We start from the raw sequence: 26,760 nt of genomic DNA, 5'->3' as shown, positions 1-26,760 counted from the left end.
AGTTAGTTTGTCTGGGTGTGCCAGGGTGGCTCTGTGGGTTAAGCGGCCAACTTTGGTTCAAGTCATGATCTCACGGTTGGTGAGTTCAAGCCCAGTGTCAGGCTTTGTGCTGAAATCTAAGAGCTTGGAAGCCTGCTTCAGATCCTGTGTCTCCCTTTATCTCTGTCCCTTCCCCACTCACACTCTATCTCTCTCTATCAACAGATGAATAAACATTAAAAAAAAAAAAAAAAAGTAAAACCTAGTTTGTCTGACGCACGTGTGGCTGCTCTAGCTTTCTTTTTGTGTTGGATGGTTCTCCATCCACTTACTTTCAATTTGCAGGTGTACTTAGGTCTAAAATGAGTCTTTTGCTGGCACATATGGATAGATCTCGTTTTTATATACATTCTTCACCCTGTGTCCTTTGAGCGGAGCAATTTAGTCCACTAATACTCAGAGTGCTTGTTGAAAGATATGAGGTTAGTGCTATTGTGTTACCCGTAGATTTTGTGTTTGCGGTGATGTTCTCTAGTTCTTGGTAGTCTTTGTTTCTTTGGGCTTTTTGGGGTTTTTTTTTTTGCCTCCACTTATAGAGTCCCCTTAAATTTTTTTGCAGGATTGATTTAGTGGTCACAAACTTGTTTAGTTTTTGTTTGTCTGGGAAAGTCTCTATCTTTCCATCTATTCTGAATAACAGCCTTGCTGGATATAGAATTTTTTGGCTGAATATTTTTTTCCCATTCAGCACATTGAATATTTTCTGTAACTCCCTTCAGGTCTTCCAAGTTTCAGTGGACAGGTCTGCTACTACCCTTATGTGTCTACCCTTGTAGAGTAAGGGCCTTTTGTCCCTAGCTGCTCTTTGTAATTTGCAAGTTTCACTGTGTTATATCATGGTGTTGACCTGTTTTTGTTGATTTTCAGGTGAGTTCTCTGTGCCTTTTGTACTTGAATGTTTGCTTTTCTCCCCAGATTAGAGAAGTTTTCAGCTATGATTTGTCCAAACAATATTTCTCTTCTGTTTTTGGCTCGTCTTCTGGAAGCCTTATTATTTGGATTTTTTTTTTTCATATTATGGAATCACTAATTTCTCTACGTCTCCCCTAATGATCTAATAATTTTCTTTTCTTTCTCTTTTTTCACCTTCATTATTTTCCATAATTTTATTTTCTATATTTTCTGTTTTCTTCTCTGTTTCTTCAGTACTCATTGTGTATCCAGTGGGTTTTGGACCTCAGTGATAGCATTTTTTTTTTTTTTTTTTTTTTTTTATCTCGGGCTGACCAGTACTTATGACTTTGATCTCTAAAGCAAGGGTTTCTTTCATGTCTTCCACATATTTTTTCAAGCCCAGCTAGTAGTCTTCTGACTGTTGTTCTAAATTCTTGTTCAGAGGATGCATTGCTCATATCTGTTTTGAGCAAATCCCTGGTCTTGATTTGATCTTGACCCTTATCTTGTGGAGAATTTCTTCAGCTTGTTATTTTGGCTAAGTTTCTGTCTTTTGCATGTTTTGAAAGGTTGTTATGTTTTCTGCCCCTGGGAGTACTACTGTGTTTAAAAAAAAAAGAAAAAAAAAAAAAGGTCATAAACGGTCCAGGTCCTGGCACTTCAGGTTGTATTCCAGGTGCATGCTGTGTGCACTGTCCTGTTGTGTTTGGCTTCTCTTTCCCACTGGTTACTCCTCTGCAGAGCTCCTCCTTGCTTTTAGAGCTGAGTGTTTGAACTTTAAACCAGGTGTGCTTTGATTTTTTTTTGAAGTAAGCCTGGGAAAAAGAGAAAAAAAAACTTTATACCAAAAAAAAGAGAGAAGGAAAGTAACGACAACAAAAAAATCAAATAGAGAATCAAAATCTATATGCCTGATTCTAAAGGGAAAAAAAAAAGATTTAAGAAAGAAAAAGAAAAAAGAAAAAAAATCTGATGCAGAGAGAGAAAGAGAGAGAGAGAGCAAGCAAGGGAAGAGAGAGAAGGAAATAAAAAAGAAATTATGAGCCTGATTCCAAAAGAGAAAGAAAAAAGAAAAAAAAGAAAAAAAAATTAAAAAATAAATCAAACCTGGTCCTATTTCCACCTAAACTTTAAGTGTTGTTTTAAACACTGGATCTTCAGTACACTCGGTTTATGGGGGGTGCTGTCTGTGCTGGGCTTTTGGAAGACCAGCCCACTTCCTTGGCTCAGATGAAGTCCTGACCCAGAAAATATGCAGTTTCAGGCACAGGGGGGCAGAGTTTGTGTTGAGCTGGTCCTTCCTCCTTTGGGGACTGTTCATTGCTCTCTGAAGTCCCACTGCATGGGTGTTGGGAGGAAATGGCGCCACCCCAATCTCTCTTCCCTGGACTGGGGATCTCACACCCCTGTTGTTCAGGCAGCCCTCATAGAATAGTGGTGGCAGACAGCTCACCCTGCACCACAGTTCTCCTGTGTTTTATCTTTGGTGGGTAGCTGGGATTCCAAACCCAAAGTCTTAAAAAACTGGGCATGTGCAGACCCTTCTCCGGAGTAGAGCCTTCACCGGAGTAGAGCCTCTCCACACTGTATCTGATATCCTTTGTCCCTGAAAAGCACTCCCATGCCTGCAGAGAGCACCAAATCTATGAGGCAGAACAGCTAACAGCAGCAAAGTTTATACTCCCTCTGGGTGCACCTCTCTCCCTTGCTGACGAAAAGCCTTAGGCTGGCACCTGCGGGGTCTTTTGTCCTTGAAGAGGTAATAGACCCTGCTCCAAAAGTACTCCCAGAAGGGCACGGTTCCCTCCCCGTGCACCCTGGAGATCTCTATACCACCCTACGCCCTCTGGGGCCAGCCCCCACCTGTCCAGGAGTGCACCTCACGTACCCTCCCCAGAGAAAGTCACGCATTTCCCAAACCTTGGAGTTTGAGCTCCAAATGCTGATTGAAACACACACACACACACACACACACACACACACACACACACACACACACACAGAGCAACCCTCAGAACCTGTCGCTCTCCACTCTGTGGTCCAGAGAGAAGTTTTCCCCTTGTGTGAAATGATCCCACACTTTCTCTGTCCCTGTTTCTCTGTCTCCCTTTTGTCTCCACAAAAATGGCTCACTCTCCTCCACAGCTCTGCCATTTTTCTCTCCCCCAATCCACTTCCACGCACCTCGATCCTGCCAAGCTGTCTTCTTCCAACTGTGGAGATCCTTCTGCCTCTCCACAGATGGATTTTCTGTGTGTTCCAAGTGATCCGACCTTAATCCAGTTGTGTTTGAGGGACAAGGAAAGCCCAGAGTCCCCCTACTTCCCCACCATCTTAACTCTTGCTCTAATCCTTGAGGGAGTGTATTCCTAAAGGGACAGCTGAATAAGTTCTGGGGTGGGTTGGAGAGTCACCATGATTAAATATAATTCCCACGGAGAATGAGAAGAAGAGTAATGGTGACTTGGCAACATGTGTTACTTTTCAACCTGTAAATTTTGAGATTTTACCTGGCTGAGTGGAAACGCAGTTGTGTGGCCCTGGCTCTCAGTCTATGTCACAGGGTAGGAACAGAAGGGGGTATTCCAGAACTTCAGAGTCCTGAAAGACTAGTTTTCACAGAAAGAACAGTTTTGTTGCCTTTGAACATGTGTTTATTCTGTTTTGTGAAATGAGCCACAACTGAATGAGGAAGTCATAAAGAAATACAGAGTCACTGGTGAACACTACAATGCCAGTTGGGATAGCACTTCCATAAAACCCATGGGTTCTATCTTGAGGGATGCAAAAGCCTGTCAAGGCTGGTAGCTCTGGCTGAGCTTTCTCCCATCTATCCTTGGTGGAATTGTGATTTTTCTGCTATGTAGATTTAAGGGTAAATAAGAGCAGTGGACTGCAGAGATAGTGTGAATATATAAGAGCAGTGGGCTGCAGAGATAGTGTGAATATATCAGACATGGCCCAGTTTTCACAAATTAGAAGGTCATCTTCTAGTATTTTAGGGTGAGTCGGTGCTCTTTCACTGAGTACCAGGCACCTACGAGCACAAGAAAGCTTTAGGCTCTGGTCAACTGCAAGAAATGATCACACTGCCTGGCTGCAGGTGATCATAAGTGCCCAGTAATCTGCCAATAATTGTGCCTGAAGCTGGGTAGGGGGTGGGGAGGAGGAGGGAAAGGGAATTCTATCAAAGCCTTTTTCTGACTTCTCCTTCAATAGATAAGAGGCTCTGGAACCTTCCTTGACAAATAAGGGCTAAATATTAAGTCTTGTCTTTATTTAATCTGGTCGTGTAAGTTTTATCTTGGAAAGTTAGGTCCCATTTTGACTCAAAGCATCTCCCAAAACCTTCAACACTAAGGAGAAACAGAATAACTGGACACATCCATATTTGCAAAGAAAAAAGTAATACTATTTGCAAAAACATGCTTCTGTATCCAGTGTGGAAAATACTAACGAACACAAGCATACGTAAGTACACAATAAACATTTCTATTAGACCTAATAAATAAGTTCTGGAAAGTGGCATTAAATAGGATCAACACATTAAAAACTAATTGTATTTTTATAAATTAGAAACAAATAGTCCAAAAATGGAATTAAGAAAACATTCCATTTACAGGAGCAGCAAAAAGAATAAAATATATAGGAATGTATTTAACCAAAGATGTGCAAGATTTGTACATTGAAACTATAAAATATTGTTGAAAGAAATTTTAAAAGGACCTTAAAACAAGTGCAAAGCCTTCTGTGCTCATGTATGAAAGGACCGAAGACTGTTGGGGCAGCAGTGCTCATTAACAGGTGGCCTGCAGATGATCCAAACAGATCTGCCACTTCAAAGCAATCCCTTTCAAAGCATCTCTTGGCTTTTTTTTTTTTTTTTTTTAAACCTGTGCTTATTTTGTTTTCCTAGAAACGCACAGGGGGATTCTAAAATTCACACGGACTTACAAGGGACCCATAAAACCAAATCAATCTTGAAACCATACGACTTATACTTCCAAATTTCAAAATGTACTACAAAATCAAATAAGAGTATGGTAATGGCATATAAATACACATAGAGGTAAAAATAAAATTTAGAGACAGAAATAAATAGTCACACATATGGTTAGAAGGAATGTCAAAACCACTTAATGGGGGAAAATAGTCTCTTCCACAAATGGTGCTAGGATAAGTTATCAACAAATAAAGTATGAAGTTGGACTCCATGATACACCATATACGAAAACTATTAAGAATGGTGTAAGTTCATGAATATGAGAATTTAAACTCTAAAACTTTTCAGAGAAAACATAGTCATAAATCACCACATTCTAGGATTAGGCAGTGGTTTCTGAGATATGACATCAAAGTACAAGTGCAAAATAAGTTTTATGCGCAAATAAGTTAATTGGGTTTCATCAATATCAAAAACCTTTGTGGGGTGTTACTGCGCACCAAAGGAAAAGTTCTCAGACACTTAGACTGAGTGAACATGCAGGGCTGCCTCAGCCAGTGGAAACAGTAGCTGCGGCTAACTGCACGTAGCTTTTATTTCTTATTTTATCAGATACGAGTATTAAAGAGTACCAAAGTATAGGACGAGAAAACAAAGGATCTTCTGATGTTTATGTGAAAAACATGCAGGGAGTACGTGCATCTCCAATGAGTGCCAGGAAGTTACAACCAATTTTGTACCTAACTATCCTTTGGGGGATCCTGGGGCTCTATTCTGATAATGCTATCGCATCCAAGAGCCTTGAGACCAGAACACTGCTGTCGTTTCAGCAATTCCCCATTTACCCTTCAGGACTTAGAATACATTCTCTAGAAATAACTCAACAGTGGAGCAAAAGAAATCATGAAGAAAGTGCAAAGGTAACTCACAGAATGGAGGAAAATATTTGTAAACCCTATCTGATATGGGCTTATATCCGGAATGTGCGCAGAAGTCTTATATCTCCATGATAAAAGACAACGCAAATTTTAAAATGGCAAAAGATCTTAAGAGACCCTTCCTCCAGAAGGCCAGCCAATAAGCACAGGAAAAGATGATAAATATCATTAAACATGTGGAAGCACAAGTCAAAAGTATAACAGGGTACCACTGGATGTCTATAATCAAACGAATGAATACTAGGAAGATGTTGGCGAGAATGTAATGTGGATAAATATGTCGCTAGTGGGAACATAAAATTGTGCAACTGCTGTGGAAAACACTTTTGTCACTTCCTTAATAAGTTAGACATACAACTACTATATAATCCAGCAATTTCATTCTTAAGTATACACCCAAAAGAACTGAAAACAGATGGTCACACAAATATTTGTACAGAAATGTTCATGGCAGCCCTATTCACAATTGACAAAACTTGAAAACAATACAAATATTCATCCACAGATGAATGGATAGAGAATATGTGGTAAATCCAAGGAATATAATGAGCCCTAGAAAGAATGAAGAACTCATGGATACTACAATCTTGAAATCAAAAGAAATCAATTGCTAGGGTGAAGGGAAAATGTGAGGTGGTTGTTAGTGAGCACGGTGTGTGTGTGTGTGTGTGTGTGTGTGTGTGTGTGTGTGAAGGTGACAAAAATATTTTGGACTTGTATAGTAATGATCACACGCCTTTATGGATATGATGAAAATGATCAATTGCATACTTAAAAATGGGAGAATTTGATGTAGTGAATTATACCTTTTTAAAAAAAGTCTTAATTCTTGGAGCTCTAATTGTATCAGATGGAAACATGTATCAAATGTATCAGGAACCCTCAGAGCAACATTTCATATTAACAACAACAAAGAAAAGCTATTCAGCAAACCAAGTTTATTGTAAATGTAATCAATGAAACAGATGATGGACACAGTAGAATTTATTCAGGAAATACTTAAAGGCCAACTATTTGCGGAGCTTTGTTCTGGAAGCCCGGGTTGGTCAGCAATCCCTCAGCAAGACCAGAGCCCTATCTCCCAATAAGCTGTAACTGGTAAATGACAGTCAAAGTTCTGCTGGCAGGGCAGGCTCTGGGCAAGTGTTGGAGACCAGACAAATCACGAAAGCCAATAGTCTTCCACTTTTTGAGAAGTGTGAGGACACCTTAGGTTAATCCAACTAAAACACAAGTGTACGGCTGCTTTCACTCAACGCTGATCTGTTGTCTATTACATTCCCAAACACTGGAATACCTCTTAAGTTCTTCGAATACCTTCCATAAGCAGGACCTTTTCCTCGGAAAACTACAAATCCCAGAAGGCTGCCTACGCAGCCCAGTGGGCACGCTCACTTTTTCAGAGCCCCGAAGTACGCTGTGGGCTTGGGAGCTACAGCGACGCAGCTTGCTCGGAGGGCCACTTCCAGTTCGATCCGGAGTCTCTACCCCGGACTTGGCAACGCCTCACGGCCTTTACTGAAACTTTGGCCCCAAAGAGCGACGGCGTAGCCTTTAACATTCCCCATCCTGCCCGACTTCCTCCCCTCTAAGGACAACCTCCTCCGGTCACGTGAAATACCTCTCGTGCGTGACTGGTTGCCGAGGTACAGACCCTGAAAGCTACGGTTTGAAAGCTTCCGTGCTGCTGGTTAAATTGCTTGCACATTTTGGCTGCTTGCGTCAATCCTTCGCGACTCAGGTGAAACTGGTAGTGCTGAAAGAGGCACCCACCATCCTCAGTTAGGTCACTGGGGGAAATGCCTGGCTTGCCACCGACTACAAGGTAAAAGGTGAGGAAGAATACTGTTTTTTACGTGTTGGCTGTTAACGCTTGTTTGGTAACCTTTGCCACGAGACGAACATTTGGCTTTGTTTCCTCCCGGGCGATGACTGTGGGAGCGAGTGTGTGTTTTTACCTGTGTGTAGGACTAAATGGGGTGGGGAAGACCGCTAGGGCTTGGGGGCGCTTGGCTGAGAAGGAAGGGCAGGGGACGCAGCCCTATCTGAAGGCCAGGTGCGGGTGAGCCAGGTGTGACAGCCACGTGCGAATGTCGCTGCGGGGGCCTTGGAGCCTGGTGATCTTGCTCCCAGTGCTCCCCGCGCTGGGCACCACAGTCGGGAGACGGGACTGAGGTCAATAGCTAGCCCTGGGACTTTGGTGGGTGCACAGAGTTGCTCTGGATGCGCCCTGGCGGAACTAGCGAGCTATTGCGTAGTTCGGCAATGGCGCGGAGGCGCTGGCTACGCTGCGTCTCCTTTTCCTGCTCTGCCTTTCCTTTCCGCCACCACACAGGCTGGTCCGGTGCTGTGAAGTAGCTGGTGTGGGCGCGTGGTTCCTGGACCTTGGCTCTTGGCATCACCCGTTTGGAGACACGCGGGGGCAGCGATGCCGAGGTGATGCCAGAGGACTTCAGTCCGACACAATTGGGCAGGATCGTCGTGTAATAACTTGTGTTTCTAACTTACGTTTTTCTTCCTTTCTCTCTCTCTCTTTTTTTTTTTTTTTTTCCTGTGCTTTGAGTGGCTTACCCCTGCCTGGCCTTTGCTGTCTCAATGTGGGACCCATTCTAGAAAATTTCCGTTATTTTACTTACGGCAAGGAGTTTTCACTCCCTCGATACAAGAAAGTGGAGACCTCCTTAAGAATGGGAGAATCCACTAGTTTTGCGATCGGTTTGTAGAATTGGGGAACGGTCACGCAACGCATGCGGATGCGCTCCTTAACAGTATGCTGTTTCCGCAGCCCTGTTGCCGAGAATTGTAGACGAGGGCTTTGGAAATCCCGTTTCTTTTCCCTTCACTTGAACATATTAAAACATTCACTCCTGTATGAAATCATAAAATCATATTTTTCTAACATGTTTAATGAATTTCAGAAGGTCAAGTTTATAACTGAGCAAAGTGTCAAGAACTAGCTTTTTGGGGTCTGTTTCCAATGTTAAGTATTTTCAGGTATCAGTACAATGGGTTACTAACTTCTCTGGGTCCACCCCCATCCCCCCAAGCCCCCCCCCCCCCCCCCCCCTCCGCCCCGCACCTTCTCACTCTCCACGCAAGAAAGATGTGCAGGAAAGATCCAGTATGTGCAGCACTGAAAGCGAAGTCGCAAATTCAACCTAGAAATTCAAAATTGTCACTTTGTGTGGCAGTGATTTTAGAGATCCTTCCCCCAGGGAGAACTCTGATTAAAATTGTAACATAAGTTCTGCTTTATGCTCCTTCGGATGAGGATAGAAAGTGGTTGGATTAGGAACAAGGCCTATTCAATTAGTATTTTAAATGACCAGATTAGAAAGGTTAAGGTAATGACCCTTTGTGTTAATAGTTGGACACGAATAGTCTGAAAATGATAGCGTCTCAGCTGATTCATTTTTGTCTACCAACTGTACAGTTCTCTGCTTATGCTTTTCTGGGCTTTTTTCTAGTTTTGACTTCTCGTTTAACTGGGATTGAAATGTTAACAGGATAAGGTATTCATTTGGAATTTCTTCTCTTTTTTCCTTTCTTTATTTCTTTCTTCCTTCCTTCCTTCCTTCCTTCCTTCCTTCCTTCCTTCCTTCCTTCCTTCCTTCCTTCCTTCCTTCCTTCCTTCCTTCCTTCCTCCCTCCCTCCCTCCCTCCCTCCCTCCCTCCCTCCCTCCCTCCCTCCCTCCCTCCCTTCCTTCCTCTCTTTCTCTCTCTCTCTCTCTTTTTCTTTTCTTTTCTTTTTTTTTTTTTAATTTCAAGTTGGGTGAATATCTGCTATCTGCAGAAGTCACCTTTAGGTACATTCTTTAATTTTTAAATTTTCTCACTGACTTGGAAAAAAAAATACTTCTCAAGGTAAACCTCTTTTCCTCTTTTCTCCCCTATATTTTCAGGAAGCAGAAATAATGTGTAATTATTCGGTTATTTTTTAAATATTGGGGCAGTTAAAACCCAAGTGACTCCCTTGTTCCTCTGTTAAGACGATGGCTTTGATTGGGTTCTGTTATTACAGAAGTACCTGTTTTTCCCTTGTTGTGTTTATTAGTGCTTATATATTTTGGGGTTCTGTTAGATGCATGTAAAGTTGTAATTGTTAATTTTTGTGGATTGACATTTTTGTCAGAATATGATGCTTTTGCCTTTTGTAACAAGTTTTGCCTTAAAGCCGATTCTCATTTTAGCATTGCCCCTCTACCTTTCCTTTAGTTACTGTTTTTATGAAGTATCCTTTCCCCATGCTTTCATTTTCATACTGTTCGTGTCCTTGTGTCTGAGTCTATTGTAGAAAACGGTTAGTTGGACTACTCATTTTTAAAATCCATGTGTCGTACTTGGCCCCTTAATTAGAGAGTTTACTCCATTTACATTGAACGTAATTACTAACCGGGATGAATTTACTTCTGCTAATTTTTTATTTGTTTCGTATGAGTCTTTTTTCCTTCTGTTACTGCCTTTTCTTCTGTGTTTGTGTTTTTTTGTAGTGTAGAATTTTTTTTTCCTCCTTTCTTTTTGTGTATATTGGTCAGTTTTATTTTATTTTTTGTTATTTAAAAAAAAATTTTTTTTTTCAACGTTTATTTATTTTTGGGACAGAGAGAGACAGAGCATGAACGGGGGAGGGGCAGAGAGAGAGGGAGACACAGAATCGGAAACAGGCTCCAGGCTCCAGGCTCCGAGCCATCAGCCCAGAGCCCGACGCGGGGCTCGAACTCACGGACCGCGAGATCGTGACCTGGCCGAAGTCCGACGCTCAACCGACTGCGCCACCCAGGCGCCCCTATTGGTCAGTTTTATAGTTGTTTTCTGGGTATCACAATTGGCCCCTTCAGTTTATAACAAATGAATTTGACTTACTACCAACTTTGTTTCAGTAGTATACTGAAAGTCTGTTCATAGACGGTTTTGCCATCTTCTTTGTTGTACTGTCTTAGATTAATTACATCTTTATAGATGAAATGTTTTTATTTTTGTTTGTAGTTTGTCTTTTAATCACCTAGGGAAAAAAGGAAGTTAAAAACAAAAATACAGTAATACTGGCTTTTGTGTTTATCTTATGTAGGTACCTTTCGTCGTTTATTGTTTTGTATGGCTTTGAGTTGATGAGTAGTATCCTTTCATTTCTGTCTCATTTTCAAATGTCTCAAATCTGATCCTCATTTTCATTTTTTGTAGTGTGGGTCTGGTAATAAAGTATTTTCTCCTTCTCTTTTGCTTTGAATTTATTATTTTATTTACTTTTATTGAAGTGTGGTTGATGTACAATATTATATTATTTTCAGGCATACATACAGCATACTGATTCAACATATTAATACATTATGAAATGATCGACAAACACAATTACTCCACTTACCATTTGTCACCATCCCCCCCAGCTTTTGTTTGTCTGGAGATGTTTAATGCCCTCTTTTGTTTTGAAGGACAGACTTTGAATTTATCGTATCTTAAGTTTGTTGAGCTCCTTGTATGTGTAGATTAATAGTTTTTATCAGATACGAGAAATTTTTTCACTTTTTATTGTCTCTTAGTGGCTGTTATTTTCTTCAAATATTTTTTTCTGCTCTTCTGTATTCACTTCCTCATTAACTCCCATCATGCGTATGCTGGTATGCCTACAGTTCTCTTAAGCATGTTGATTCTTTTCATTCTTCTTTCTCACACTTTTTCATACAGTTTCTCACACTGTACCATTTCAGTTGACCTGACTTCCAGTTTACTGATTTTACTGCCTGCTAAAAACTCTGCTGTTGAATCTCTTTTCCATGAGTTTTTCATTTCAGTTACTGTACTTTTCGGGTCTGGAATTTCTGTTTGTGGTTCTTTTTTTGACTTTTATTTACTGATGCTGTTATTTTGTACATACATTGTTTTCCCGATTTCGCACTTTGTCCATATAAATTTTATTTTATTTTTTTATGTTTATTTTTGAGAGAGAGAGAGAGAGAGAGAGAGACAGACAGACAGACCATGAGCAGGGGAGAGGCAGAGAGAAGGAGACTCGGAATCTGAAGCACGCTCCAGACACCGAGGAGTCAGCCCAGAACCTGACGCGGGGCTTGAACCCATGACCTGAGTTCATGACCTGAGCTGAAGCTGGCCGCTCGACTGACTGAGCCACCCAAGCACCCCGTACATTTTATTATTTTTAAAACTTTCTCAGTAACATATTTACACCAGCAGGTAATTCAAAACATGCATGTAATTAGTTCAACACCAAGGTTTCCTAAGGGACGTTTTCTCTTACTTTGTTTTATTCCTGTGATTTGCCCATAGTTCCGTGTTTCTTTGCACACATTATAATTTTTTGTTGGCAACTAAATGTGGCGAATGTTACTATCAAACAAAAACAAATTCTGATTTGGTAAGAAGACACCTTATTTAAAGAGACCGGTGCAATATGGAGAACATTCTGATTGTAGAAATCTGAAAGTATCTCAGTCAGAGAGTGGTTTTTCTTTTATTGGGAGGATAAGCAAGATTAGTAAAAACTTTTTCAGGGGAAATGAGCAAGCAAAGAAAGTGAGCATATGGCATGATGGGCTGTGTGTCTCAGCTCTTACTTGGGGTGACTTCTTAATAGGGGGAATAATCTGTGTTTTAGTGCTTACTCATGGGTAAGCCTGAAATTAGGGGTCTGTGGAATGGAAAGAAGGTTGACTGAACTTTGGTCAAGAGAAGGCAGTGAGTAAGAAATGTGCAGTTGTGAGTACTGAACTGTGGATACCAGAATCTTTCCCCCACTAGCTAGGGTTCTTGCTGCTTGTGATAGATTATAGTTGTTTGTTCAGTTAACTTTTTATGGTTTCTTTATGGAGAGCTGTTTTGCGAAAATAATATATACTTTGTATGGTCTTGGAAGTCATCTGTTTTAGATAATGATATGAAAGATAACTTCCTTGAAAGCTGGGAGTGACAAAAACAAAAACCAAACTCAGTCTTTACAAGTGGGTTTCATTTAGGGAACTCCGTTAACGCTTGACTCGGCCATTTAAAACTTGCCTTAGCGCATACTTCCTTCTTGAACATAGCAGGATGTAAAACCTTAGGATCGTTAAGGTCTTTTCTGAGCATATCCTGCTCTTACATATGTCTGGTCTTCTGGATTTCCCTGGTATACCTGGAGCCTTTTGAAAGCTCTGTTCCATCTGTCTTTCTTCTCCAACCTTCTCATTTTTAGGTTGTTTGCCTTACCTGTTATTCTTAGCCCGGAATGGTGGCTGTGGCTGTTACTACAACTTTGGCACTCGGAGGCTATACCAGCCCAAGGGAGTTCGTTTTGAGAGTAGCAAAATAAAGGCTCCTTTGGAGCCACTGTATGGGTCAAAACCCATCATCAGTGCTCTTAAGAACAAGGTTTCTATTAGCCACTCTGCCACCAGCAAACCACACCAGGAATGCTAGCCGCTTTCAAGCTGTGGTTAGTGTATGTTAGGCAGGTAATTATAAAGTCACGCTGTCCTCTTACAGATATGCAGTAGCTGCTTTCTTCGTTTAGCCCTCCCCTGGTGGTTGTGTTGATTATATTCCAGACTTCTAAAAAAAAAAAAAAAAAAAAAAAAAAAAAAAAAAAGGTGTATTTGGACAGTTTTGGGGAGCTTAATCATTGCCTTAGTGGAGGAATGGGTTTATGGAAAACCTGCCTCATTATTTTCAGTCATGTCCCTCCCTGTTGCATAAGCTTAATTTTGTAAAGCAGTGGTATCCAGATAACACACTTAGTTAATGTTTTGTTTTTTTTTTAAACTTGGTTAGGTGAAATAGCTCCTAATGAATTATCTATAGTTAGTATACAATTGTGATTGTCTAGAGTTATCTGTAGACTATCTAGAATTGATACATAATTGTATAATTGATAGTGCAAATGACAGACCTTGCTTCAGGGACGCTTGTTGTTTATGTAAAGTAGAGTTTAAAGTAATGTCCCAAATAAATTCCTTCTCCTCCTTTTTCTTCTTACCTCTCCTTTTCCCCATGGTCCCAATATGATTGTAAGTAACTTTCAGATAATCAAATGGGTGTGACTGTATTTAAAACATCTAAAGCATATACCAATTTAATATTAGTATTCAGCAGCACTAAAGAGAGTAGATATAGATACTAGGTGACCTTTAGTATCCATTCAGACCCAGAGATTATAGTTTTGTGGTTTTATCCATGACCTAGTTGAATTTATGTTGGTAGTTACGACTGTGTAAATTCTGCTCTTTGATGGAAAAGATTTACCAGATAACCAATGTGGTCTCCCTGTGCTACCACAATACTTTTGTTAATGTTTATGGTCTTGGGAATTGATTTTAATTCTGTTTCCAGAATGCCCCTCCCGTCTTCCCACTTTCCACCGCTTAACCTGCTATAAGCAATATTTACTTGTTATGATGACATTTTTTCTACTTCTATAAGGTAGACTGGTGTGGTGGGGAATAATAGCTTCTAGAATTTATGCCATAGAACATCATTTCTTCTTTAAGAAATGTTGTTGTGTTAACATGTGGTAAGAGAAAAAAATTTCTGAAACCTGTGGGTATATTATCCTGCAGAAGGAACTTCCCACTTAATGATTAAGTGGTGTGCTGAGATGGGGAGATTGTTCTGGATTATTTGGGTAGGTGGGCTCAGTGTAAACACAAGCACCCTTATAATGGGAAAACAGGAGTGTGAGACTCAGAGAAGGAGATGTGGGCAGGTATCAGAGAGAGATCTGAAGAATCTGCTGCAGACTTTGAAGGTGGAGAAAGGAGTGGTCTCTAGAACTTGGAAAAGGTGTGAAAACCATCTCCTTGAGAGCCTCGAGAAGGAGGCCTGAGAGCTTCTGATCTTCATAACTGTAAGATGATAAATGTGAATTTTTAATGCATTAGGTTGATAGTAACTTGTTAACAACAGTAATAAGAAGCTAACATAGCATGCATCTTACAGAATTCCTCATTCACAAATTATTACAGTAGTTCCGCTGTGGGCCAGCAGTTTATATTCATCATAGCAAATTTTCTCACAACTCTATAAGGTAGGTACTGTCCATCCAGTTTACAGATGAGGTAACAAGTGTTTAGCTCTCACCATGGCTGCACAGGACGTGGTAAGTGATATGTGAAAATATTGGGCTCTTTTGGCTCTAAGACCATTATCTGTTCCATATGTCTCATGCTCTCTCTTATTAGCACAATCCTCAGTTGTTAAGGGTATAACGGGCAAAACCTTCTTGCTGAGTGTGAGCAAACATTGGTGGCAAGTAAATGAGTAATAGTTTTACTAAATGAAAATAAATTTAATTAAGGGTAGGATGTGATTAGGAAGTGTCAAGAAATCTCGTGAGATCTAGAGACCAGGTGGATTGTGAACCGTCTAGGCTTCATACCTGTGGTTTCACTCATTTGAGCCCCACGTGGACGTTGGATACAGATTTGGAGGTATGGGTGCACTGGAATTCTCGGAAAAAGCACCTCAAAGTGTAACTTAGGTAAATTACAGGTTGACCATTGTTTAAAGTGTGAAGTAGAGAGACCCATTTTTAAGTTCTGTTGAAGAAAGTCCACAATTGTGTGTTAACAAACGCTAAAGTGGTCTGGGAAAGTAGGACAAATGAAAAAAGCATTGATGTTTCAAAATGGCATGATGATTGGTCCACATGGAGCTGGAGAAAGGTGGCTTCAGAAAATTGGGACACAGATGATGCACTTAGCTAACCCATAAAAGTAGAGGACCATCTTATATTTTAGGACTGTCTGGCTTTAAAGATGCTAGTTGTGTGACTCAACCCCTGCCACTCTGCAAAATAGGTCAGGTCCAAGCATATTTCAGTGGACGTTAAAATCTTTGGATTCCTGATTATTTTGGCTGCCAGTATCAATACAGATTTGTACCTGTATCTCTCAGAGTACAAATAGTCATTGAATTACATATAGTTAGAGCTAGATGTGGTTTTTAGCTCATCGTAGTTTTATAGACAAAACAGCCACAGGTATGAAATCTGAAATATATAACCCTCTGTGATTGTTTTAAAAGGCAAAGTACTTAGTCTAATATACTATCATTTTAGAATTCGTCTATAAGGAATCTACTAGTATGTATACTACTAGCGTGGAGATTATAAAACTAGAAACTCTATAAGACCCTTTTCATAACAGACCGTTTGCCAAACTATTTTGGTCAATTTTGGCTTCTTCAGTGCTGCAGAAAATTAGATTTCTTCATCCCTATATTTAGCACTTATATTTCTTCTCCCAGATGCTTTGCCTGCCAGCAGGGAGTATTTGTGGTAACTCCTACTAAGTTATTTTGTCCATATGTTATTGCCTACCAGAGCTCAATTACCACTTTCAGAAGAACTTACTCTTCAGAATGTGATAGGTCATAATGATAATTCATTTTCATTTGTCCATATCTTTGGTTCTTGTACATGGACAGACTTCTTAAAATTGCTCATCACCGGGACTGTTCATTATACCTGCCTGTAAAGGATTTCTGAGTATTAAATGAGGGATTATATCACTGTTCCAGATGGTTTAATCAGAGCAGTGAAGAAGAGCAAGGGGAAATGCTTAGGATTCATTTTTCCTCACCTCCTATTTGGATTATCCTGGCTTGGGAATGCCAGTCACTTAAAAAATAAATATAACTTACTTATGAGTTATAGCTGACCAAGAAGGAAGTGGTTGGTCCTGTTGTCCCACGTAGTGCCAGGGCATTTTCCCTAAAATTGGATTTGCCAGATCATTTGTAAGGTACAAATTCTTCTTAGATTATGTTTTTATTCCTGCCATCTTCTTGTGTGTGTGTCCTTATTTACACCTGAGGGCGGCAGTTCTTAATTTCTCAGGCCTAAGAAGTTATCTAAATGTTACTTCATTTTATTCTTAAAACTCCTTAAAAAGCACCAAGGACTCCACAGTTTGGAGTCTACAGTGCTACCAAAAAATTTTAACGGGTCCTGTGAAAACCCAATGCTGTATTTCATGGTTCAGATGGATCCTATGCCTTTCAGTCATCTTGTAATGCATTGTCCTGTGGAAAATACTGAATTCACTGACTTACGTTCTTCTTCCAAATGTTGTTATCCAACATTAGGCAATCATACTTGCTGATATCATTATCACTCTCAGCAGAAAAGCCATTATGTACTGGGAAGCTCCTGGAGTCATGGTGACTGACTGAGATTATCCAAAATTCTGATTTTCATTTGAAAGTTTGAAGTTTTCCCATTGCAACAAATTCTGTTGTTTATCCTGACGGGCTTATTTCATTCATTTTCTAGAAAATATCGGGCAGATACCCAAATCTGAAAACTCATGGTAACTAGAAACTGTGGAGGGCCAGAGATTTTACTTTACTTGCAAACTGATAACTTGGCAGTATTTTATGAATACGGGGAGAAACCTCGAGACAAAAGAAGAGTTTTTTACAATTGCATTTACCTGAGGGCCCTCATGCACGCACCTGTCTCCTGAGCCTGGTGGTGTAAAGAGAAGCAGATGATGTTTGCATTTCAGAAGAGTAATGCTACGTTTAGGGGATCTGACTCGTTAATAATGGGCGGTGTGGTAGGAGGAACAGTGCCTGCTCAAGGACGCCCATGTCTTCAGCAGGACTCATGAATGACCTCATTGTCCAGAGGGACTTGGCAAAGATGCGGCGGCATAGATTAGGATATTGAGGGAGTCTTCGGATGGGCCCAGTGAAACTACAAGGATCCTTGCAAAGGAAAGACGGGGAGAGGAGTCGGTGGCGAGGTGGCGGGGGTGGGGGGGGTGGGGGGGTGGGGGGTGGGGGGGGTGGGGGGGGTGGGCATTATGCATGAGGCTTAACTTGCTATTACTGGCTTTGAAGATGCAAAAAAGGGCCAGGAGCCAAAGAACACAGGTAGCCCCCAGAAAAGACAAGGGAACGGATTCTCCCACAGAGCCTCAAGAAGGGATATAATAAATGAGCCACTGAGTTTGTGGCCCTTTGTTACAGCAGCAACTGGAAACGTAGGCAGTAAGCAAATCTGCCCATTGCTTTAGGAGTAAATGCCATTTTTATTTTTTTCCCCAGGGCATCCTTGAAAAGATAGTCTGAAACAAAGACAGGAGGTGTGTCGTGTCTCTGCCCACAAGAGAGGCAGAAACACTGTCATAGGTTCTGGTGAATCTTCTGTTGGGTGCCCATTGGCCACACTTGTTCAGTCTGACCAGCATAGCCCAGGACCAGATTTTTCCAGTCTATCTCATAGGATACTATCAACAGGACTCCAAGCATGAGGAAGAGCCCAAGTGGCAGGATTAACTTCAACCCTGCCCTGCTGTAACTGGCTGAGGAAGTCTCATAGACCATCAGAAAGCCAGATGGCTTTCTTCCGTGGGGCCCGGTGTTGACCTTTCCACTGGCCTGAGGCATGGCAAGATACACTCACAAGTGGTCCGCAAGAAAGAGGTCTAGGGCAACTTTGTCATCATTAATAACTCTGGCCAGGGAGTTGAGACTCCCTTGAAGCCATTCGTTGATCATTTCAACTAACTTTGTGGACAGATTTCAGACTACCTTTGGTTCGTGGATGACTTCCAAAGTGGGGATAAAACTACCTGCGCTGTGGGCATAAACCCACCTACGTGTGGAGTTAGTTGTTCTCGGGTGGGTTCCTGCAAGGAGCCAAAGCTAGCGTCATTTTGGTCTGAGGGCTACGTGAGTACTAGTGGTATTTAAACACTTCAACACTTGATGATCTGTTATGACTTAAACACTTGGTGATCCATTATGACCACCGCTAAGATAGACGACGCTTGAGGGACACAAATTAGTGCACAACTTCCATGAAAGACGAGGTACACATGGTACCTTTGGAAAGAAAGTGTTGTTTATGATTTTGGAGCTTCCCAGGGAGGACTTCGCCCAGTGTCCCCAAGTGGCACAAGTTCAGAGTGCTTGACAGCATAACTCCCTAGAGAGCTGGTGAGTCTTAGAGTTTGCAGTTAAGTAATTGAATTATATCCCCTTTTTGGATGGCCTGCCTGAGGCCAGTCCATCCAGTTTGTCCTTCTGCCCATGACATCGGGAGGATGGCATTTTTCTGCCCCTGGAATGAGCTGGTGATGCCTAAGAGGAATGAAGGCAGGGCAGACACTCAGTGAGGTACACATGTATTTTATTTGGGAGATGCAGGTTCGGGGACATCCCCTGCTAGCTACATCCATTTAAATTGCAGTCAAATTGTCATGAGCTGTCTGGCTGGAAGGCACATTCAGCAGTGTGTCCAGTCCAAGGAGCTTTTCCCTCCCCCCCCACCCCCACCCCCACCCCCACCCCCACCCCCGGCACCCCTTCGCCTAACCCGTTACTGCCTCAATGCGTACATTTTGGTAACTGCCGCAAAAATATCTCCGGTATTTCCAGGAGATACATCTTTACCTTTTGTCCAGTCATCCCCTACCTGTGGCAGTCCTTTTGTCCAGAAAGGTTAGGTACTTCAGGGCTGAGGTAAGTTGTATAAACGGCACAGAGATGCGTTCTCTCCTGTTTGACCGGTGTGGACTATCATCCTAGGGATATCCCTTGGGCATTGTACTCAACAACCCGCCATCATCCTTGTGATCTAGGACCATGTCAGTCCCACAAGAGACTCCAGGTAGCTGATGCAACGTTTGAATCCTCGAGGCCCCATTTGGTACCTGGAGAGTGTTCCCCCTGGGTGACTCGGTTTTACTGTTGGGGGAATGAGACAAGCATCAGCCTAAGAATGCTGTGGTCAGGATTCTTTGAATTTCTTTTGCCGCATTGGCCCCGATGATGATGATGATGATGATGATGATGATGATGATGATGATTACCCGGGAGGAGACAGAGGGGATGATCCCTTTCTGGGGGCAGCTGCATTCACTGGCCCAACTCGCATTTCCAAGGAGTGTAGATAAGGACAAGGTGGGGAGGTAATATTAGGAACCCAGCATGGAGCCCATTGTGGGGCTTGCACTCATGACCCTGAGATGAAGAAGACCTGCGCTGAGACCAGGAGTTGGAGGCTTCACGGACTGAGCTACCCTGGCACCTGTTGGGAATCTTGTTGAGATGGCTTTTGAGGGGCAGTCCTAACTCCCAGTAATACTACGTGCCTATGGACGATGGGGGAACATGGGTGGTACAAGGGGGTACCTGGACTGTCGCTGCATTCTTAGTGGGTCTTTGATAAGAGGTGTGCCACTTTTCAGATCACAGGTCATCTGTAGGAGGTGATCACAGGATCGATTAGGGCAAGGGCTCCGTTGCTGTGGTGAGAGTCAGCTGATCAGAGTGGAGTGGCAACCCCACAGCCTGAAAAGGAGGTAGCCGTGGGGTACCCGAGACCAGTAGCCCTGGCAATAGTTCAGAGGTCAGCGGTACTCAAACTTCCAGCAGGAGGTACACTCAGTGCCCTGTGTGCTGTGGCCTTCCCAATGAGGAGACAACTGGGTCGACTCTCAGCCTGTGTCACAAGCCTAGCATACGGTGGTAACGTCTGCACCAGAAACAGAATGTTTTACTTTGTGCCCAGTCTACGATGGTGGTGTACCTGTTGCCATGATCCGTGCAGTCAGTGAGCGTAATTCAGCCTGTAGCAAAGGCGGCAGTCTGGGTGGTGCAGGCTTGATCCGCAGCTTGCTTTCACTCTCACCATGCGCATCTACGTGAATAACCCAGATGATTCATTTAGTGGGTTTGGTTGATTTCCCCATTTCGTGGTGCTAAAGAGGAGGTCCTTAATCTACCAGTCTGTCTTTTTTTTCTAAGTTGGAGACCACAAATAGTGAGCCGTAACAAGTCTTATCGGGGAGAGATAAGGTATCGGCCAGAGCAGCAGAGCAGTAGGAGTTACCTTGAATTCACTCCACCTAACGCAGCAGCCATGTCCATTCTTGGTTCTTCATAATTTGTGCTGAGGCAAAACAGCGAGCACAGCCAGCTGCGGCCATTCGGTTTCATTGTAACCAGGTCACCGGGTAAACTGGAGATTTGGAGGGGAGACAGGAATTCGGAGAGCCCCTCTGAATCCCACTGGGCCAGTGGCTTTGCTTTAGGCAACAGACCTCCAGAATGACAACAAACACTTCTTTGTGTAAAGTAGAGGTGGGACTTGGCTGACTAAGTCCTCGAGTCGGCCATTTCAGTTTGTTACATGAAACCTGTTGGGCTTTTCCTACATTGTTAGTCTTAAAAACTGAGTTCACCCACCCCGAAAGGAGAATATCAGGCCAGAGAGTCAGGAGAGCATCTTGGAATAATAAGTCTTCAGCGTTTGCAGGAGCCCAGGGACAAGATAATTGGTGCTTTTCAAAAGGATCCACCGGGTATGTGAGGTAGGGTAGGCTTGCCCATTGCTTGCCTTATCACAGAGACTTGTAACATAACGGCGTCATTAGGATTTGTGGACGCCAGAAGCACTTATTTGTGGGTTTCCCAAATGACAGAATCCCCACTGGCAGCATATTCCACTTTATATCCGATGTATACATGTATTTGTAGAGTAATCTGAAGCATACATTCAGATTGGGGCAGCGCAGTAACAGTACGTTGAATAAGCCCATGGCTGATTGTCTCACTTCCTTGATCTGTGAAGTGTGCCCCAAATGCCATCAGTGGAACAGACTCAGATGGGGGCAGTGACTTCAGTAGCTGTTTCCAAACAGAGACATAAAAGTTTGAGTCCCTCTGTTGTCCACGGTACACCAGCATGCTGGGATGCATGCGGATGGCCTTTGGCTTCCATTGGGGGGTGGGGAATCCTTACTCCCGACCCTAGCCATCCTCCTCCTTAAGGTGGCTAAAGTCAGGGTACACAGGAAGAAATCAGAGGACATGAAGAGGGAGAGGGTGGCCCCACATCAGTACACAAGACATGTTTCCACTTGCTTGTGAACAGCGTAGCCAGGCTGTTGATAACTTTGCTTTCTTTCACACGTTAGCTTTCACTTCTACATGAAGGCCAGACGGATGCCAGAACTTTTAAAAAGCCTATATCATCATCTCATTTCCCAGTTTCTCTCTCCTCTAGCTTTTCTCTCTCTCTCGCTTCCTTTTTCCTGATTGTTGTTCCATAACACCCAGCCGCTGACGTTAATACTTGTGGCTGGGACGTTTGTATCCAGAGCATCCTGGGAAGCTACCTCAGCCTTGGGACAGCTCTCCCCAAAGTAAAACAGAGGCAAACTTACGTACACGGTTCTCAGAGACCTGCCAGAAAGGTTGACTGGGACCACGATCCTTTGAAAATAATGTCTGCGTTGTTCCCTCTGGCACTAAGAGTGTGGGCTGCTGCCTCCGTGGTCACTGTTGACGTAGGGTATAGGGAATGGTTGGTGGGAAGTTTAAAATCCCACAGTGCTCTGTCCTGCTGCAAGACAGCTGCTTTTTCATTCGCTCAGCCTTCCGTTTGGGTTATAGGTTTTATTTTGTGTTTGTGTTGTAAGTTTTGAGAAGGTCCCAGAGTTCTGCAGAAGTTGATTCTGGTGGATTCTGCCAGCATGTTACTTCCTGGAGGGACAGAGCCTCGGGGTTTTCTATTCTACCATTATGGTAGTCCTCCCCAACTCTTTGCCTCCTTTGATTCTAAATGGCATTGCTATTTTGTAAACAACTGTGAAAGGAGGGGGGAAAAAAAGTGTGAAATGATGATGGGCCCACTGATTGTACCACATACGAAAAGTACACGGTATGTTTAGACATGAGCAATGTAGGATGGAACACTGTATTCTTACGCACTGCATAGTTCCCCTTCCTTCATTACAATTGACTTAGCCCCTTCCATGGTCCTTTTAAAAAAGTTTTTTCCCCCCTCTTCATTCTTTCTAGCTTGTGAGTGGCACAATGGATGAATCTGGAATTTGCAGGCTAGGGGTGAAAGCAGATAGGTTGTGTGACTCTCAATCGAACGATACTCTTCAGCACCAAGACTCAAATTGTGCTGGCGCAAGTAGCAGGCATTCCTTGCAAGAGGATGAAGACAGTAACTTGATAAGAAAGAACAGGAATCTGGTGAACCCAGTGTACTGCACGCAAGAGTCAAGAATGGAGCCTCCTGGGCCAGATGGTGGAAAAGATCCTTCTGATGATCAGCAAGATTCACAGTGCAACAGGAACAAAGGAAGAACCTTAGGTAATAATTTCTGCTCAGTGCTTGGACATTTTCACATGCTACCCATTTTACCTAGCCTTTCTGCAGCACAGGTAATGACAGAACGTAGTCTGTTTTAAGTCTGTCTTAAGATGTGGTTAGGTGAAAACACACCTCTGTTTTCTTGGAACAGGTTGGCAGTTATAATCAGGATGAGAATATGACGAGGTAGGAAGCCTGGTCATAGGAATCACATTATTTCTCTGCGAATAATCAAGAATTGTTTTTGGGGGGGAAAAAGTGTGTGGCCTTTGGGCAGAAGTGCTGTTGTTTTGCCCTGCATTTAACCCTTTAAATAAATGGAGAGTGGAGTGGAGTGGAGTGGAGGAGTGGAAATCTGACCAATAATTACTGCGAGAACTCTGTATCTCCTCAGTTTATTTAAAAGACTATTCCCTAAAATTTGGAAACGGTATATGTGTTCTGTGGCTTAGAAAGCAGGCTAACAAGAATGCTTTTCTGGGTGTGTTTTCTCCCTCCTGCTCTGTTAGTTTGACAGGTTAGGGCTTAGAATGTGGTATGTTACATTTGAGGAATAAAATCTAAAACGCCTCCTTGGCCTTACGGGTTGCTTCTCAATTTTTAAAATTCCTACTGTACGTAACGTTTACGTGGTTTGATTTGCATGAGTTCTGTACCTGACTATAACTTGGAATTGTTAAAAAATCCGCTTTTGAGCACCCTGTAGGACTTTAACATTACAGGAATGTGAGAAGGATTTAAAATTCCTCGCCAACAAGACAGCTATCTTCAGAACCCATCACTCCACCAATGTGTGTAAATTATAGCTTCAGGTTAAAGTTGTTAAATAGTTTTAAATGGTTACAGTTTAAAACCTTCATAAAATTAAAGTTTACATGGACTGTTACTTCTTACACATTCGGTAATTGTATTCCCTCTGTATTTGTCCTTGAACAGACTGAGAAATGGTTTCACTACTAAAATTGTGTGTGCCATCATAGCAGAGTATTTTTTGAAGTCAGCCTGTTCCTCCTCCTCTTTCCCATGCATAGTTGTTTGTAAAATATTAGAGTTATTTAAATTAATTTAAGTTATTAAATTTAAGACAACGATTAAACTTGTCTTCAGATTTTTAAAATGAAACGTCCTACATACAAGAGGGAACAATTCAGAAAAGAAAAAGGTACCTACCCGCAGGGTACAGAATGAAGCGTATCACTTACTTTGAAGCACCCTTTGCTTGCCCCCACTTACCTCAGCTGCCGCTTCTCCCTGGCACCGTTATTCTTCTCTGTTTAAAAAAAAAAAAAAAAAAAATTTTTTTTTTTTTAATGTTTATTTATTTTTGACAGACAGAGAGAGAGAGAGAGACAGAGCATGAGCAGGGGAGGGGCAGAGAGGGAGGGAGACACTGAATCCCAAGCAGGCTGCAGGCTCTGAGCTGTCAGCACAGAGCCCGACGCGGGGCTCGAACTCACGGACCGCGAGATCATGACCTGAGCCGAAGTCAGACGCTCAACCGACTGAGCCACCCAGGCGCCCCATCCCTGGCACAGTTATTAAAGTATCCTTGTAAAACCCCCCAAGGAAAGAGCTATTTTTTTTTTTTCACTTCTTTTTCTTGGCCCTAATCTTGATTAGCACCCAGAGTATCCTTGGTAAATCACCAGGAAACAGTCATAAGTCACATTGGTCACTGGAAAAGGTGTGTGTCCCTGTGGATTATGTGCGCTTTAGGTAGTCTTAAACTTCCTTGAATACTTGTACTTGGCTAGCAGAAAGCGTGTGAAGACATTCCTACCCTTTGTAAAATGTCTTAATTTGGAACCAGTGGCTAAGTTAGAGTATTTACACTTTCATTCAGTGGTGTTCTTACAGTGTCACTGCCAAATAGCTGACCACGAGTAGTGTTAGTTGTTAAGTGAAGCGATGTGGGGCAGGGAGGAGGCTGACCCCTTCTAATTAAGAATTTGAAAATAGTTTCACTGATTTACTGGTGAGCCTATATCTGATGTCCCCTTAAATCATAATCTGGATAGCTGAACATAATTTTTATGTGGAATTGACTAATTTTATCCTTCTGGTACTTTTTTTTTTCTCCTTTCCTTTATGGACCATCAGGAAAAGAAGTGTTACTATTGATGCACGCCTTAAACACTCTTTCAACTCCAGAGGAGAAGCTGGCAGCTCTCTGTAAGACGTATGCTGATCTTGTGAGTATTATGGGGTGCAAAGCCCGTATAAAATATAACGAAAGGTGCATGTGCCAGATAAGCTTTTGAGATATGATTTTGATATGGTTTTAAATGTAAAGTTGTTTTTCATTACAGAACTGAGGGTAAGAATCTAATTTCTTGAGACTTAGGTTGATTGTATGGCCTCATTTTATGGTATGCTTATATACAGCATTTTACTAGTTTCTGGGATGTGGAATAGCTTTCCTAAAACTCAGTCAGCTCTGGCATTCCTAGGTCAGCATTTCCATCATACGTTTAGATGCCTGACAGTTGTGAGGATATGATTTTCTATATGTAGATCAAGAAATTGTAGACATGAAACACGGTTAGATTCAAAAGTGTTTAACCGTTTGACTGAAGTTGTGAGTTTTGTGAAGTGTAGTAAAACAGTACTATTTCTCAGGAAAATATTTCCTTAGCATCCACTATATGCCAGGCACTGTATTTTTATTTTTATTTATTTTTTTAATTTTCTATTTTTTTTTGCATCTTCCAAAGAAACTGACTTGTATGAAGAGTTTGTTCTGGTCTGTGGCCTATGTTATTGCAAGTAGCATTCACCTTGGGTATATGGAAACATTCTCAACAAGGAAACCCTGCCATCATTTTAAAAGTGAAGAATGCAGGGGGCGGTGCACCTGGGTGGCTCAGTCGGTTGGGCGTCTGACTTCGGCTCAGGTCATGATCTCACGGTTCGTGGGTTCGAGCCCCACGTCGGGCTCTGTGCTGACAGCTCAGAGCCTGGAGTCTGGTTCGGGTTCTATGTCTCCCCCTCTCTCTGTCCCTCCCATGCTCATGCTCTGTCTCTGTCTCTGTCTGTCTCTCAATAATACGTACATGTTAAAAAAAAAAAAAAAAGTTAAAAAAAAGTGAAGAATGAGACAGGACATTTTGAAGCATCGTGGCAGGAATGTTTTAGAATTGTTGGTTCCAAGGTAAATGCGGAAATTCTCGTGGGTTGTGAAGTGTCTGTGTGAATTACCAGTGATGAATTTTGTCCATTCACATCTGTTTGAAAGCATCTGCTCCGTAGCATACACATTACTCTTTTCTGAATAACTGAGTCTAAGTATAGAGCTGGAACAGTTGTACTTACTACCGCTCCAGCTGGCACAAGTATACCCCACTTAGCGACCTGGCACCTTCTGAAAATTGTGGAGAATTTTCAGGAATGGCCTAGAGCGTCTCTGAATGGCCTACAAACGGTCCAGATGCAAAGATGGCAGCAATCAGAGTTGTTGGGGATTGCCACGTCAGGAAAGGCAAGAGCTACACATCTGCTCTGGGAAACAGCCAGATGGAAGCTTCTGCTTCTGGTCCTACAGAACTCCATATATTTGCGTATTTTAAAATGTGTTAACCTGGGGCTGTACTCCAACTAGTACAGATCTCAGTGCTCACTGAGATCCGCCTACATTGGGACCCCAACGGGCCTTGGCACACTGAACATGTGTGTCTTTGAAGGGCAAAATAGGCCATTGACAATCCTGAAGGTTTGAGAGACAACCAAGACCTAGGGCATTGCTGAACTGCACGGTTCCTCTTACCCAAGGCATCCCCTCAAAACTGGGAGGGGTGACTGCTTCAACTGTTGCATAGAAACAGACACAGAGAGTCCAGAAAA

At 42.3% G+C, this 26,760-nt stretch overlaps 1 long non-coding RNA gene across 1 annotated transcript; it reads left to right on the top strand.

Moving 5' to 3' along the window:
• The first annotated feature begins 7,481 nt into the window (after nt 1–7,481).
• On the top strand, nt 7,482–25,122 carry LOC147571164 (uncharacterized). Its single transcript, XR_015247662.1, has 3 exons — nt 7,482–7,646; nt 22,617–22,920; nt 25,021–25,122. It is a non-coding gene; the product is annotated as an uncharacterized LOC147571164 (long non-coding RNA).
• The last annotated feature ends 1,638 nt before the right edge of the window (nt 25,123–26,760 follow it).

The sequence above is a fragment of the Puma concolor genome, unplaced genomic scaffold (genome assembly GCF_028749965.1).
Source record: "Puma concolor isolate L17-30 unplaced genomic scaffold, mPumCon1.1.hap2 unalloc_scaffold_5, whole genome shotgun sequence".
Classification (NCBI taxonomy): Eukaryota; Metazoa; Chordata; class Mammalia; order Carnivora; family Felidae; genus Puma; species Puma concolor.
This window is presented reverse-complemented; position numbering and strand designations above follow the sequence as displayed.